At 41.0% G+C, this 14,801-nt stretch overlaps 1 protein-coding gene across 3 annotated transcripts in view; it reads left to right on the forward strand.

The window, feature by feature from the left end:
• bmp4 (bone morphogenetic protein 4) overlaps positions 1-14,801 on the forward strand; it is a 102,815-nt gene that overhangs the window by 51,150 nt on the left and 36,864 nt on the right. For all 3 annotated transcript variants that reach the window (XM_017690923.2, XM_017690925.2, XM_017690924.2), the window contains one exon: positions 294-386. The gene's annotated coding sequence lies outside the window, so the exon portion shown is untranslated. The remainder of the gene's footprint in view (positions 1-293; positions 387-14,801) is intronic.

Here is a 14,801-nt window from a genome sequence, read left to right on the forward strand (position 1 = left end):
ATAAGTCTATTTATACTCTGATCAACAAATGGAACCATTTATTGAATAGCTGGTCCAGTAATTTGTCATCAAACTCACATTAGGTATTATGTATTGTTAGATATTATTATATCAGTTCAGAATAGAGTCCCAGTCTTATTACTATTTCACAAAACATATCATTATAACATTTATGGCCTCATTATGTCTACAGATTGTTCTGACAATGCAAGGTCATATCAAGGTTCCTTGGAACATGTTCTTATAGTCACTTGCCAGTTTATTGGGTTTAATATGCTCTTCTTCTGCTACAGGTGAGTGGATCTCCCAGCAGTGAATGCTCAGGACCCTGGAGTATACTGGGGAAGAAAAAAGGGGGATTCATTCAGTTGAATTATGGATTCAAGGTGAGACCTTATAAATAAAAGCAAAATAAATTTCTCTCTCTATTGCAAAATAAACCAAATTTTATTGAAGTTTATCTGAACACTTGTTCAGTGCTTCTTCAGTGTTTTTTGTCTTTACATGGCCGGTGAAATTATCTTAGATATAGACAATATATCTACTACTTTTCATTATAAGACTTGTTGGAAAATGTTAAGGCTATTCAACTTTTTTTTCTAGACATTTTGGCTTGAGTAATTTTGAAAAGATCTTATTGTACTGGCAGATAACTTGGCCTGAAAGAAATAAAATGATCGACCAGTTTGGTAAGATGATAAAATCATTTCATGAAGGCAAATAAAGGCCAATAAATAAGTCAAATAATCTTATAATAATCTTACAAAAATGTCATAATGAGAAATGTTAGATATATTGCTTATATTTAAAATGCTTTCACCTGCCAAGATGTCATTTTTTGCTAGGTATCCTGAATCAAAGCTTTATTCCTCGCTGGTTTCAGCATAACAGGCTGGTCTGCAGCTGGTCCACCTTTTTCCATTTTAACCTTTGGAGTTGGGACAGAAAGTGTAGGAGTGGAGGGTCATGGCTGTTTGGAGGTATTGGTGGCAACTGTGCATTCCCTAAGGCCGATAGGTTCCTGTAGCTGGATATGGCAGTGGCTTGAGTCGGCCTCCAGAGATGGGCTCAGCAAAGCTATGCCACTCTGAAGGACAAAGGCCGCAGGTCACCACAGGGCACTTTGATCCATTCCTGCCCTCATCAGACCTCAAAGAATTTTTTCCCAGTCTCTCCCTCTCTCTCTCCCTTGCTCTCTCTCTCGCTCTCTTTTTGTTTTATCATGCCTTTCTTCCCTGGGCCGACCCCCTTTTCTAGTCAATCTACCCCTGACAATGGAGTCACTTACAAAGCATTGAGTGCTGTATGGTCGGGGAGCCACCAGGGGAAACAGGTTCAAAGAGATGGCAGAGTGGATCTGTATGGCCAAGTCCCCAGCCAGGAGATAAATACACACGCATTCAACACACAGGTGCACAGCCCTCCACTTTAACAAAACCTCAACAGTCTCAGCAGGACAGGTTAGGGACAGGGGCTGCCTGCTGTGCGCTCAGAAGTGAGTACGACGGTCTCCTGACTGCAAAAAAAAAGGAAGATTTTTCACATTTTTACTGTTTAGCCTTTCCTTTTTCTCCTTAAAGAGTACCTTTAAATCAGAGCAGCTTGCTGAAAAAAAAACACCCAAAGTATTTAAGGTTATAATTTTATGCAGCTCATGCCAAAGAAAGTGCAGTAAGATATATGGCTTTCATCTTCATGTTTTTTCCCCGCAGTGCTCTCTGTGGGGAAAAGAATTTGTTTTGGATCCAAATGGCATCTTTTGCAGGTGTAGTTAGAAATAGAAGAACAAACATGGTTTGAGTTTGCCTCACACTAAACGCAGCAGTCCAAACACACACAGGTAAAGTTTTTACAGAGGCCTGCTCATATAAAACCCTGAGGCACCTGACACTGTTTCTCTCCATAAGTCTTCAAAAGGGGCCCAATGTGTGGGACCAGCCCAAACCTCGTTGACGCTGAAGATTTGTGTGTTGGCTCCCCTGATAGGAAATACATTTCATTTGAATGCTCCCTTTCATGCTAGGAAGAGAGGAGGGAAGCTTCTCGCTGGCTTTATAGTTAGCTAACATCCTTGCTTCTGTCCATGTCCGACTGCCAATAGGCAAACCGCTTCGTGTGTGTTTGTGTGTGGTTTGAAAATGTAACAGTTCTCCAGCTGGATTGAATACGGTCAATATTTCACCACTTGTCATTCTTCCTCTCTTCTGCAGCACCTGCGTTAGTGAACCTTAACCCTTAATATTTGCAACAGTGCATTCCTGCATGTGGAGAGTTATGATGGTCTGGAGTTAGAGTGCCATGAGATGGTTTATGTCAGAAAACCATAACCTGTTTGATCAGTGTGTTTTAGATTTGCCGTTCACTGACATCACTCAAACGCAAAGCCATATGATGCTCCGGATTTAGAATAGCAATACAGATGGTAGGTTTACACTCATGACTGAACGCAGACAATGATGGTGGCCAAGTATGATGGGGTTAGTCCATTTTTTGTTACACATGTGAAACAGTTGGCGGGGAGGGGTGTTTGGGGTGCCCCTTTTTGCCTCATGTAGTCTTGCAGGGCCAGATGTGATCTCGTAACTTCAAAACTTTATTTGCAACAAAATAAGTCTCCCTCTAAAACCTGACCCCAAATTCCACTACTCCATGCTTAGTACAATCAATAAGGACCATGATACACCTAGCCACCTGGACATGATCAGGCCATTCGATGCCAGTGAGTAGTTTGTACAGTGTGAACTGCAGCATTGGCTCTCGTTGGCTCATTAACACTGTTTTCACTGATTGAGCATTTTGAATCTGTTTCTGCAGTTGCCCCTGAGACAGAACTGGAAATCAGTGCACAAGAAGCAAAACGAAACAATGCCAAAAAACAGCACTCTAAAAAGGCCACAACACAAGAGCTTGATTTTTCAATGGCAGTATAAGTAGCAATGTTTTATCACTATGAATGAGCATTTTAACTATTTTTGCTTTTCAAATGTTTGAACTATTTCATATTGTTAAGGATAAACACTGAAGCTGTGAAGGTGCTCTGATTACACACTATCATAAAATAAAGCATAGGATACTTCCTCATTTCTGACTGTCATATAATTATGACTAAGATGTAGGCTATGTATTGAAACATACTATTTTCCCAATATGTTTTGGTAGGTTTACCTCTATAGTGTCGCTACCCTGAAAAAAAAGTTGCTTAAAGGTTGTTTTACATATATAATGTATAATTCATATGTGTCCATTGGCTCAACATAATTGAAATATGTTACATCAACATCAAAACTATGTTTAAATTATGTAATTTAACTTGTATTCTTCATCTTACAGTTCAAAGTAGCCAGTTTTTGAGGAGTTAGCTGATGCCAAATGTTATAAATTCATGAATTATGTTAAAATGTATTCCATTAGACATACATAAACAGTGTAAAAATGAACTTGAACTTTGAGCTTATGTAGTATAGCTGCACTTTGTATGGTATTGACTACTTTTCTCAGTTAATTACCTAGAATATGTATTATTTAGAAAATTGATTTAGCCATCAGTAGGCAGGTGTGGTTGGCCAAGCATGAGCAGCATTTCTCTTGAGTGGCCTTTTGGTGCAGTACCAGCACCTATACACTCTCAGAAATAAAGATACAAAACTGTTACTTTTGCAGTACCATAGTTGTCACTGAGGTTATACCCTCAAGGCTACATCTCAATATCTTTAGTCAGGGAACATAATTGTACCATAATCCATTAAAACAATATTTTCTTAGCTGTATTAACTCCACACCCCATCTCGTTTACAGGCTTTTTATTTTATTGTTCTGTTTTAGAACATGCACAAATAATTTTCTCCTGAGAAAAACTTATTTAAGGTGCGCAATTGGACCTTTAAACCACTTGTTATACCTTTGAGGGTACAGGTATTCTGTTTACCTTGATGAATTAAAAATGTACATACACAGTACCTTTATTTTGCATCACCACAGCACTTGAAATCTCTCTGATAAACCACTAAAAATCCCTTTAAGCAAGTTTCACATTGCATAATGTGGTCATTTTGAACAATAACCAAACATAACATTGACAATAAAGAGCACTAATATCTCATTAAACAAAATGTTTGTTATTGTAACAACCTGGGGCTGTAAGCTTTGTGGAGCTCTTAATTAGAGTTGCACGTCTGATTAGGGTTCAGATTGAAGTTCAAGTCCCTGTTTTGGTAATAAAGCTAGGTTTTTGGCTGCCTTGGGTAAACTCTCTTAAACTATGTTTGGTTTCCTCTAAAATAAGATTGGCCATGTAAAACACAATTATTATACACACTGACAAAGCGGGTGCTTATTCAGTCTAAAGGCAAGAAGGCAGGAGCTCAAGCCCCCTTGGGGTCTATCTGTGCACATGCCTGAATTTCCAAAATTTCTCATAGCTGTCCTCAGATGTTGTAGTACCGAGATCACATCTGGTGAGGCTAAGCCCCATGTAGAACTTCTCACAGCCCTTGTGATTAGCTAAGGCAACTGACCTGAACAGTGAAGAGCAGGTAATGAGTGTGCATGCATGCATAGCGCATTTGTGCTTTGAAGGATTCCTTGAGTGGTCAGGCAGGTGATGGGTGATGTAGGGGTGTTGGTAATGTATGTGTGTGTAAATCTGTTACTGAGACAGCGTGTGTGTGTGTATATGTGAGTTGAGGTGGTGAATGCAGGACTGCTGGAATGTGAAGTTTGGTCCAGGAGCCTCTGAAGCTCTAATGGATTAACAGCCCGACCTGGCATGCTAATGGAGATTGTCTGTGATGTAATGAGCTTTTAATTAGGTCACCTCTGAGCTTGACCCTGGTGTAATGAGGGGGGCTGGGGAGTTTAGTTGTAGAGGGGAAAGGGGTGGGGGGGCTGGTGATAGCCCCCTGACCTGCAGGTGTGAAGCAACCCAGGCTGTAAACAGGGCTGGACATTCCAAGCATTCTCCACTCAGCATCCCTGTGGCCCTCCAGCCTGCAGCCTGCCAACCCAGCCCAGCTCCTGCTCAACAACTGGACACAGACATGAACAATTGGATCCAACAAAGCAGTCAGGTCTTAACTTACTGCTGTAGGAGTTTATAAACTTTAACACATTCTCCACTAATTGAAAAATACTGACTCGCTCTGTCTCTATTGCGGCCCATCTAAATGAAGCCTATTGTGATGACTCTTTTTTGAGCTCCGATCGTAATCAGCAGGGCTTGTTACAATGCATTGTTGGCCAGGCCTCTGTTGGATGGAAAACAAGGGGCACTTCATGATTTAGTTTCTGGACTCATAGCAGCTGCCTTAAGCCCCTCTCCTGCTATAATCCGCAGCTTTGGCATCAACTCCAGATCTGGGCCAAAGCAGGATGGGCTTTTTACTGCAGGTGAGAAAGTGGTTGCTGCTTCTTAATAAGTCCATCTGAGCTCTGTGAAAGCACAAATAGGGTGATTATTGAATCAATACTAAAAGCCCCATAATTCTGCACACTATAAAAAAGGTAAGGTAAGTTCAGTTCAGAAAATTGCTAAATTTAAGGTAGTGTTTGCTCACTGCTGACTCTCTTACTAGAATGCTTACTTGTTGCAACAGTAACAAATAAGCCATCAAACACTTAAGCAGTAGTCATGCAAGAAGACTTCTATTGTATTTTCCATTCAGGCTGTTCAGGCTCTTCAACTTTTCTTCCTGTTTGCAATAGTTATTCATGTCTGCAGATATGGCTCCTAAATTAACCCTCTGGGGTCCACGAACTTGCCCTGCGATGGACTGGCGACCTGTCCAGGGTGTATCGTGCCTTCCGCCCGAAGACTGCTGGGATAGGCTCCAGCACCCCCCCGCGACCCTGACGGAGAAGCGGCTTAGAAAATGGATGGATGGATGGGTCCACGAACTTGCTGACACATCAAATTTGATGTTTCTATATATCATCATTGTTGAAAGAAAACTATGTAAAATGTTTTGTTAACTTATTATTTTGGAAATACTTGCTTTTCTTTGGACAGCGACAAAATGTTTCCCTATCTTTGCAATACTTCCGTGCAAAAATGTGGTTCAAACATTTCCTGAATTCCTAAAACATTTTCCTTTCCATTGCATCTCATTACGAGATCATGCATGACTCACATCTGGGGTTATGAGGCTAGGAAGAGGGGTTGAAATACATGTTACTTGCCTGTCACAGTGTGTGATTGATGGATTCATGCGTCCATCTACATTTCATGTTTACACTCAGGTAATCACTAAGGACTAACCCGTCACACCGGAAAACCATTAATTCTTCTTTGAATCAACATTGGAGACGCATGTGAAATATCATGCAAAGAGTTCATAGCCACTGAAGTTGCTGCAGTGGTTTTGGGAAGAAGTGACAAAGATAACAAAGCATGAAACATATCATTACTATCCAAAGAAAAGCATGCCTCTCCATTTTTTGTGATTTTTTCTTTTCTATATCATTTGAGTATGGCAGCTGTTCTTCCCATTGTCTGTAAATTTAATAATGATTGGACCAAAAGAAGTGCTTCAAACTTGCTTTTAATCAAATCATCATCATCATCATCATCATCATCATCATCGTTGACCACTAGTCCAGATAGGGTCACGGTAGCAGTTGGGAGTGCAGAGAATCCCAGATTCTCTGGGAATCAGCAACTTCCTCCAGCTCATTCCTGGGTACCCCAAGCCGCTCCCAGGCCAACTCGGACATATAATCCCTACAGCGGGTCCTAGGATGACCCCGGGGTCTTTTCCCGGTAGGCCGTGCCTGGAACACCCCCACTGGGAGGCGTCCAAGGGGCATCCAGATCAGATGCCCGAACCACCTCAGCTGGCTCCTCTCAATGCGGAGGAGTAGCGGCTTTACTCTGAGCTCCTCCTGGATGACCAAGCTCCTCACTCTATCACATAGCGTGTAGCCCGCCACCCGATGAAGAAAGCTAATTTCTGCCGCTTGTATTCGCGATCTCATTCTTTCGGTCATTACCAACAGCTCATGACCATAGGTGAGGATTGGGATGTAGATTGACCAGTAAACAGAGAGCTTTGCCTTTTGGCTCAACTCCCTCTTCACCACTACAGTCTGGTACAGTGACCGCATTACTGCTGCCGCCTGTCCCAGGACTGACCCCTCACGATCCCTCCTCCCGTCACTCGTGAACAAGACCCCAAGATACTTAAACTCCTCCATCTGGGGCAGCTCCTTTCCCCTTACCTGGAGTGGGCATGCCATCCTTTTCCGGGCCAAGAACATGGACTCAGACTTGGAGGTGCTGATCCGCATACCAACCACTTCACACTCAGCTGCTCCAGCGAGCGCTGGAGGCATCCATGTCCATCCATCCATCCATTTTCTAAGCCGCTTCTCCGTCAGGGTCGCGGGGGGGTGCTGGAGCCTATCCCAGCAGTCTTCGGGCGGAAGGCAGGATACACCCTGGACAGGTCGCCAGTCCATCGCAGGGCAGACAGACAGACACAGACAGTCACTCACACACTCACACCTAGGGGCAACTTTAGCATGTCCAATTGGCCTGACTGCATGTCTTTGGACCGTGGGAGGAAACCGGAGAACCCGGAGGAAACCCACGCAGACACGGGGAGAACATGCAAACTCAACAAAAAGCCGGGGAATCGAACCCAGGCCCTCCTTGCTGTGAGGCGACAGCGCTACCCACCACGCCACCATGCTGCCCAGGCATCCATGTGATTCGGCCAAAAGAACAACATCATCTGCAAATAGCAGAGACGCCACCCTCCGGCCTCCACACATAATGCCCTCCTGACCTCGGCTACGCCCTGACACTCTGTCCATGAATATAACAAACAAGAGTGGAGACAAGGCACAACCCTGGCGGAGTCCAACACTAACACTGAAAGAGTCTGACTTAATGTCGAGTGTACGGACACAGCTCTCACTCCGGGAGTACAGAGATTGGATGGCCCGGAGTAGTAGCCGGAGTTAACTTGCATGAAAGTAAAGAATGTGTTTGCCTTTTTCTGGAAAGTGACTATTTCGGAGATGCATGTTTTCCTTTGGACGGCAATGTAATTGGTATCATGTTATAGGCAAGAGGTTTTAAAGGTGAATGTAAGAACATAGCTGTGCAATCTTATCAGCTGAAGGTAAAGGCTGTTGGCATGTGTTGAACATCAGAAATGTGGAAAATATAGGATGCGATTGAGGAATAAGACATTGTAGACATGCATAAGCATTTAAATAATCTATTGAGAGAGTCAGCAGTGAGCAAATAGCAATTTATGTTTATTGGTTTTCACTTGATGAGTGGCATATGAGAATAATGTAAGTAACATTAACTCTATTCATAGAATGCAGAATTCTGGGATTTGTAGTGCTGCTTCAAACATCACCCCATTACTTATAACAGTTTTATTTTACTTCATAGACCAATATGTGGGCCTCAGTTCCCTGCTTTCTTAAATACATAACAATTAATAATAGTTACTGAATAATGAGTCTTAAGGCTGATGAATAAAGCTGAAGTTTAAGATTTTCAGCATTACAGACCCCATTTTTTCTTCTTAGCAAATGTTTGAGTGCTGCTTGTCAGGAAAAGCTTCTTTTGTGGGTATCAATTACGTGATGATGAAAAAGCTCCAAAGGCAGGAAATAAACAGTGCTTAGTCTTGATTAACATGAGCACAGGGAAGTGTGTAATTTCTGTGATTTGGATTTGAGTTGTACACATGTAACATGCATTTAGAAACCCCAGTTACTTGAATGTTTAGGAGTCTGCAACTCTCAAACTCTTCATAATTTCCCCTGCACAATCCTCATACCTACCCGAGAATGAGAATGTCTGGGCTTGTTATGTGATAGTTTGAAGTTTTAAAATTGATCATTTTAGATATTATTAAAGTTAAACATATACCACCATTAACATATTTGTGATCACTGGTGATATTACATAACTGTAATTTAATAATAACTTACAGTGTAGATTGAAATGTTATAAACCAGCCACCAAAATGTAAATCATTGGTTTATTCACAATTTAAAGTACAACCCCATTTCCAAAAAAGTTAGGACACTGTGCAAAAGTTAAATAAAAACAAAATGCAGTGATATGCAAATCATTTAAAACCCTGCATTTAATTGAAAATGGTACAAAGACACCACATAAAATGTTGAAACTGAGAAATTTGATTGGTTTTTGAAAAAATATGCACATTTTAAATGGTCCACAAGATGTTCCAAAAAAGTAGGGATGGGGCAACGAAAGGCTTCAGTTGTGCAACAATTCAAGAATAAAATTTCTTAACATAAAATAGCAAAGAACATTTGCTTTTCATCATCTATGGTACATAATATCATTCAGATTCAGGCAATCTGGAGAAATCTCTGTATGCAAGGGAAAAGGCCAAAAAACAATATTTGGTGGCCATGATCGTTGGGCCCTCAGACGGCACTGTATTAAAGACAGACATGATTCTGGAGTGGAAGCCTCTTAACATGAGTGGAAATCACTGCATGGGCTAAGGAACACTTCTGAAAAATACTGTCTGTCATAACAGTTTGTCGCTGCATCCACAAATGCAAGTTAAAACACAAAGAAGAAACCATATATAAACAGGATCCAGAAATGCTGTCGCCTTCTCTGGGCCCAAGCTCATTTAAAATGGACTGAAGTGGAAAAGTGTCCTGTGGTCTGACAAATCAACATTTGAAATTCTTTTTGGAAACCATGGACACCGTGTCCTCCATGCTAAAAACCATTCAGCGCACAGTGTGCTGTTGGCATCAAATTCAAAATGGGCAAAAAAATGAATAACATTTATTAGTTTCAACATTTAATTTGTTGTCTTTAAAAATATGGTTTACATGATTTGCACATCATTGCATTCTATTTTTATTTACATTCTGTACAGTGTCACAACTAGAAATGGTGTTGTACTTTGGAAGCAATGAGAAGTTATGACACTGGAAAAATAACAAATGTTTTTAAAAAATAAACAGAAATTGTCTATATTGTAATTTCTTGTCAAAAAATTACTATGAATAGCTATTTGATCAGTGAGACTTGGCCTCCACATTTTGAATATGAGACATTCTGGATATTGAGTTTACTGTAAGCTTGTTTTCAATGCTGTACAGCATTCTTAATTATTCTGGAATCATCTATAGCTGGAATCATCTATAGCTCATCATCAGAACTTTCTACTGTTTTACCAGTAGTTTAAAGTCTATGACAATTTGTGTTATTTATATATTATTAATTTACACGTTAATAGATTATATATTACTTTTATATGCTTGATGTAACTAAATGATTGGCAGGTTTGGTGGGCTTTACATTTTAAAAAGGATAACCAAACCGGGACTTTGCAAAAACAAGAAAGAAAAAACACTACAAAAAATATCTTTAACAAGTTTTACGATTAATAATTTGGTAAAGTGTGCTTTCTCATACTGCATTCATGCTTTATGCTCTCCATACATGTGAGGTGGACCTTTTATGTATATTAGATAGAACTGTTTTCTACTTTCTGTGATGATGATAATAATAATAATAATAATAATAATATTACGTGTTACTAATTATTATTATTATTACTATGATAAACATCAGTATAAAATGGTTCATAAGAATTTTTGGGGTAGTTGAAGGTCATGTATTCATGTGATCCTGCATTGACCAAATGAAATGTCCTTGAGAAGAAAGTTTACACCCAATTGCCAAAAACCTGAGACACAGAGTGCACAGGTAGGTGGAGCAGTAAACTAGAACACATGCTAAAGAGATCTCTCTCTCTCTCTCTCCCCCGCTCTTATTTCTGTGGCCTAGACTCATTAAGATCCTATAAAGCGACTCTTCTTAATGAGGAGGTTTTTATAGGGTTTTTGGAGAGCCTCAGGGGGATAATCAGAGTGAAATAGGAAGTCATCTGTCTTGACAGCCTGCCCCTTTACTCAGCGGTGGTCCGGTCAGTGAGGGAGGCCCTCCCTCTACAGCCCATCGCCTGCCTCTCTCTTTCTCTCTCTCTCTTCGTCTGCCCGCTTGCCACGCCCCAGTCACCTCTCTGGCTTGTTTGAATGGCTCTGTGTTTACTTCCTCTCTGACATGATAAGAGTCAGCTGGAGCCGCCCACGAACTTGTGCATCTTAATTACCTTCTTCCTTGGCTGCCCCACCTTCTTCACTTCTCCTTCTCTCTGTCTCCATCACTCGGTGGCTTTTATGAGGCAGGGCTCCAGATGTGCTCCTCCTGGGTCGTCTTCCCATCAGGGGGTCTGTGTTAGTTTGTTTGCTGCATAGGTGTAAGAGGATCAGCAGGGGGGTGGGCTTCTCGGTGGATTGGGCCTGTAGCTGAACTCCACCATGTCTACAGGTTTAAATGTCTTCATGCCCAAATGTGACACAGATTTTGTGCAGACTTACAGTGCAAAGGTCAGAGGCTACACTTTGTTTAATTTCCAATTTGAACAGCCTACAAGTACAAGTGATTCCTTTTTCAGAAGATATTTCTGAGGAGAATTGTTAGAAGATAATCCACTTGTGTGAGGCAGGGCAAAACTCTAATTAAACACTTGAACACTTAAAGCTTTCATCTTTGAGAGATGGGAGAAAATGAAGCTCCACTCTTGTTTCAGATCTGAAAATCCACAAGTGTTTCTGTCCATCCTTCCACTGTAAGAAGACAGCTCAAAGCTAAGGGACTCAAAAGATAGCTGTCAAAAAGCCCTTACTGAGAAAAGAAAATGTATTACCAACTTCTCAGTCTGAACTTGGAAAAATATCCTGCAGATTTTTTTGAAGAACTGATAACAGGTTTCTTGAAAGTAACTGATAAAGCTTGAGGGTGGAAACACTAAATACAGAAACAAGTCGTGCTTTATTAAACTATTGAGTACTCTATGTGATTCTCTGTTAAACATATTTTCTGCTTTTTCCTGACTCTGTACAAATGAATAACCTGTAATTAATGGCAATTTTGACCAGAAATCACCTAAAAATGAATGATGGGTGGTCTCTGATTTCTGCACAGCACTATTTATAATACTTTTTCTTGTGTGGGATAGGATATAGTACATATAATACTTTCATTTAACATGTAATAAGCCCAGGAAATAATATGCTAATGCCAAAACAGCACATTTGTATTATTATTTTTATGAGTGGATCGATTCTCAAATGGCCACATCAGGAATGGATACATTTAACATTAACATTAATCCACTCTGTCCTAGCGTTAAGCCTTTCAATGTGTTAATAGCTTTAATGGAGGATGTGTAATATAATGTGCAAATGAAAGACAAACCCAGTCGAATGATTCTGTGAATCAGCAGCCCCAAACAACCTGCTATTTAGTTATTGGAGCTTTTTTAGGTTGGGCACTAATGGGGCCACAGTTCTGCTTCAGGGGCCAAATAAATGCCTTCAGATTCTAAGAGCTACATAATTACTCAGAATGTAATGTATTTGTATATTCACATGTATGACAAATAGGCTGATAGATTTCCAGGACCAGGATTGAGAACCCTTGAAAGATGAAGATTGTAGAAAGATTTCAACAACTATTGCAATTGAAGTCATGTCAAAAATTGTACTGCTTTCCGGGTATTTTGAACAATAAAAACTCACTGTCGTTTGTGTTCTATGTGCTAAAAGGCCTATACAGGTGCTAAAAGGCATGAAGCGCTTGGATCCCTTTGATCACCACATGTGTTGTGATGTGCAGATGATCGTTTAGCTCTTATATGGAGAACAGTCCTCAGAAATCAATAGGTTCTACATCAATTTCAGACAAAAACAAAGTGGTACCAGACTGTTTTAGTTGTAAACAATGATAATTTCCTCATTCTAGCCTTTTTGCACCCACCATTCTAAAGCTATTTACGAGATATCATACACTAAATGGGCAAAAGTATTGGGACACACCTCTTAATCACTGAATTCAGGTGTTTCATTCCGTCCCATTGCCACGCATGCATAAAATTAAGCACCTAGTCATACAGTCTGCCTTTACAAACATTTGTGGAAGAACGAGTGATTCTAAAGTGCTCACTGAATTTGAGTGTGGTACTGTAATAGGATGTCACCATGGCAACAAGTCAGTTTGCTAATATATTCCCTCCTTGATATTTCACTATCAGATGAGTTTATTTTATTGAAAATTAGAAGTGTTTAGGAATGTCAGCCACAAAGTGGCAGACCATGTAAAGTTACAGAGCAGGGTCGTAGAGTGGATCAAAAGTCACCAATGCTTTGCTGAACTACAGAGTTCCAAACCTCCTCTGGCATCAACATCAGCACAAAAACTGTGCACCGAGAGCTTAATGACATGGATTTTGATGGCCGAGCAGCTGCAGGCAGTCTTACATCACCAAGCACAATGACAATGTGCTGGATAGAGAGGCGCAGGTGGGGTGACACATCATGCTTCTTTATCTGGCAGTGTAATGGATGAGTCTGGGTTTGCCAGGAGAACATTACCTGCCTGGCTGCATTGTGCCAATTGTAATGTTCGGGGAGGGATAATGCTATGAGATTGTTTTTTTAGGGGTTGGCCTAGCCCCTCATAATGCTTCAGCAAACCAAGACATTTTGGACAGTTCTATGCTTTCAACATTGTACATTGAACAGTTTGGGAAAGGCCCTCCTCTGTTCCAGCATGACTGAGCCCCAGTGCGCAAAGCAAGGCCCATAAAGTCATGGTTGGGTGAGTTTGGTGAGGAAGAACTTGACTGGCTCACACAGAACCCTGACCTCAACCCCATGGAATGACCTTTAGGATGAACTAGAATGGAGATTGCAAGCCAGGCCTTCTCATCCAACATCTGACCTCACAAATTGTTTTCTAGATGAATAAGTAAAAGTTCCCACAGACACACTCCAAAATCTTGCAGAAAGTCTCCCCAGAAGAGTGGAAGCTGTTATAGCTGCAAAGGGGGGATCAAGTCCATATAAATGCCTATGGATTAGAATGGGATGTCATTAAAGCTCCTGTAAGTGTAAAGTGTAGGTGTCCCAATACGTTTGTCATGTAGTGTATTTAAGAAGATGAAACCAACTGCTCAAGAACCTTCTACTGCACAGATGTTTCATTTAGCAGTACCATTAAAGCACTGATTTCCAGTAACTTTTTGCAGAAAGTTAATATAATTCTCCAAACATCTTACAGTTAATAGTCTAGCATGCTTAGAGGTTTAGAGTAGTGCAACCATCTCAGGATTAGCCATGTTTTTGGGAAGTCATGAGTTTGATCCCTAGCGATGCCACAGCCATCTGTTCAAGAGTGCTCGCTCTCTCGGTGGGCAGGATGCTGCTAGTTCACTTATGTCATAGAACTGCTAGCATTGACATTCATTTCCAAGTGTGTTGTGTTTGTCCGATGATGTTAAATTAGCAGAAATTCAAAAAGATGTGGTGCTGCTTCACACTGACTCAGAGGAAGCACATGCCGGCCTTCACTCTACCAGCTTGGTGGGATAATTTGGGAGACCTAGCTAGTGGGTGGGAGTTGGGGGAAAAATTGGAGAAAAAAAACTGATGTGTTTGCTTAGTCTGTTTAAACGTGTCGAACGTGTGCACTCACCGAGAACAATGTAACATAACATCTTAGGTGAAATAAACCAGAATCTGATTGGGATTGTTGAAGTTGCGCATGTTTTGGCAGTGCTGTGTCACACATAGCGCTTACTGAAGGGGGAGAGAGATCGAGGGGGGGTGGGGGTGTAGGGGTGGGTGGGGAGGTCATTTACCGGATGTTGCTTTTAAGATCAAATTGTGTTTATGAATGTCATGTCAGCCGCTCTGCCAGTGAGGGTGAAAACTTATCTCTTACC

This window comes from Pygocentrus nattereri, chromosome 10 (assembly GCF_015220715.1).
Source record: "Pygocentrus nattereri isolate fPygNat1 chromosome 10, fPygNat1.pri, whole genome shotgun sequence".
Lineage (NCBI taxonomy): Eukaryota > Metazoa > Chordata > Actinopteri > Characiformes > Serrasalmidae > Pygocentrus > Pygocentrus nattereri.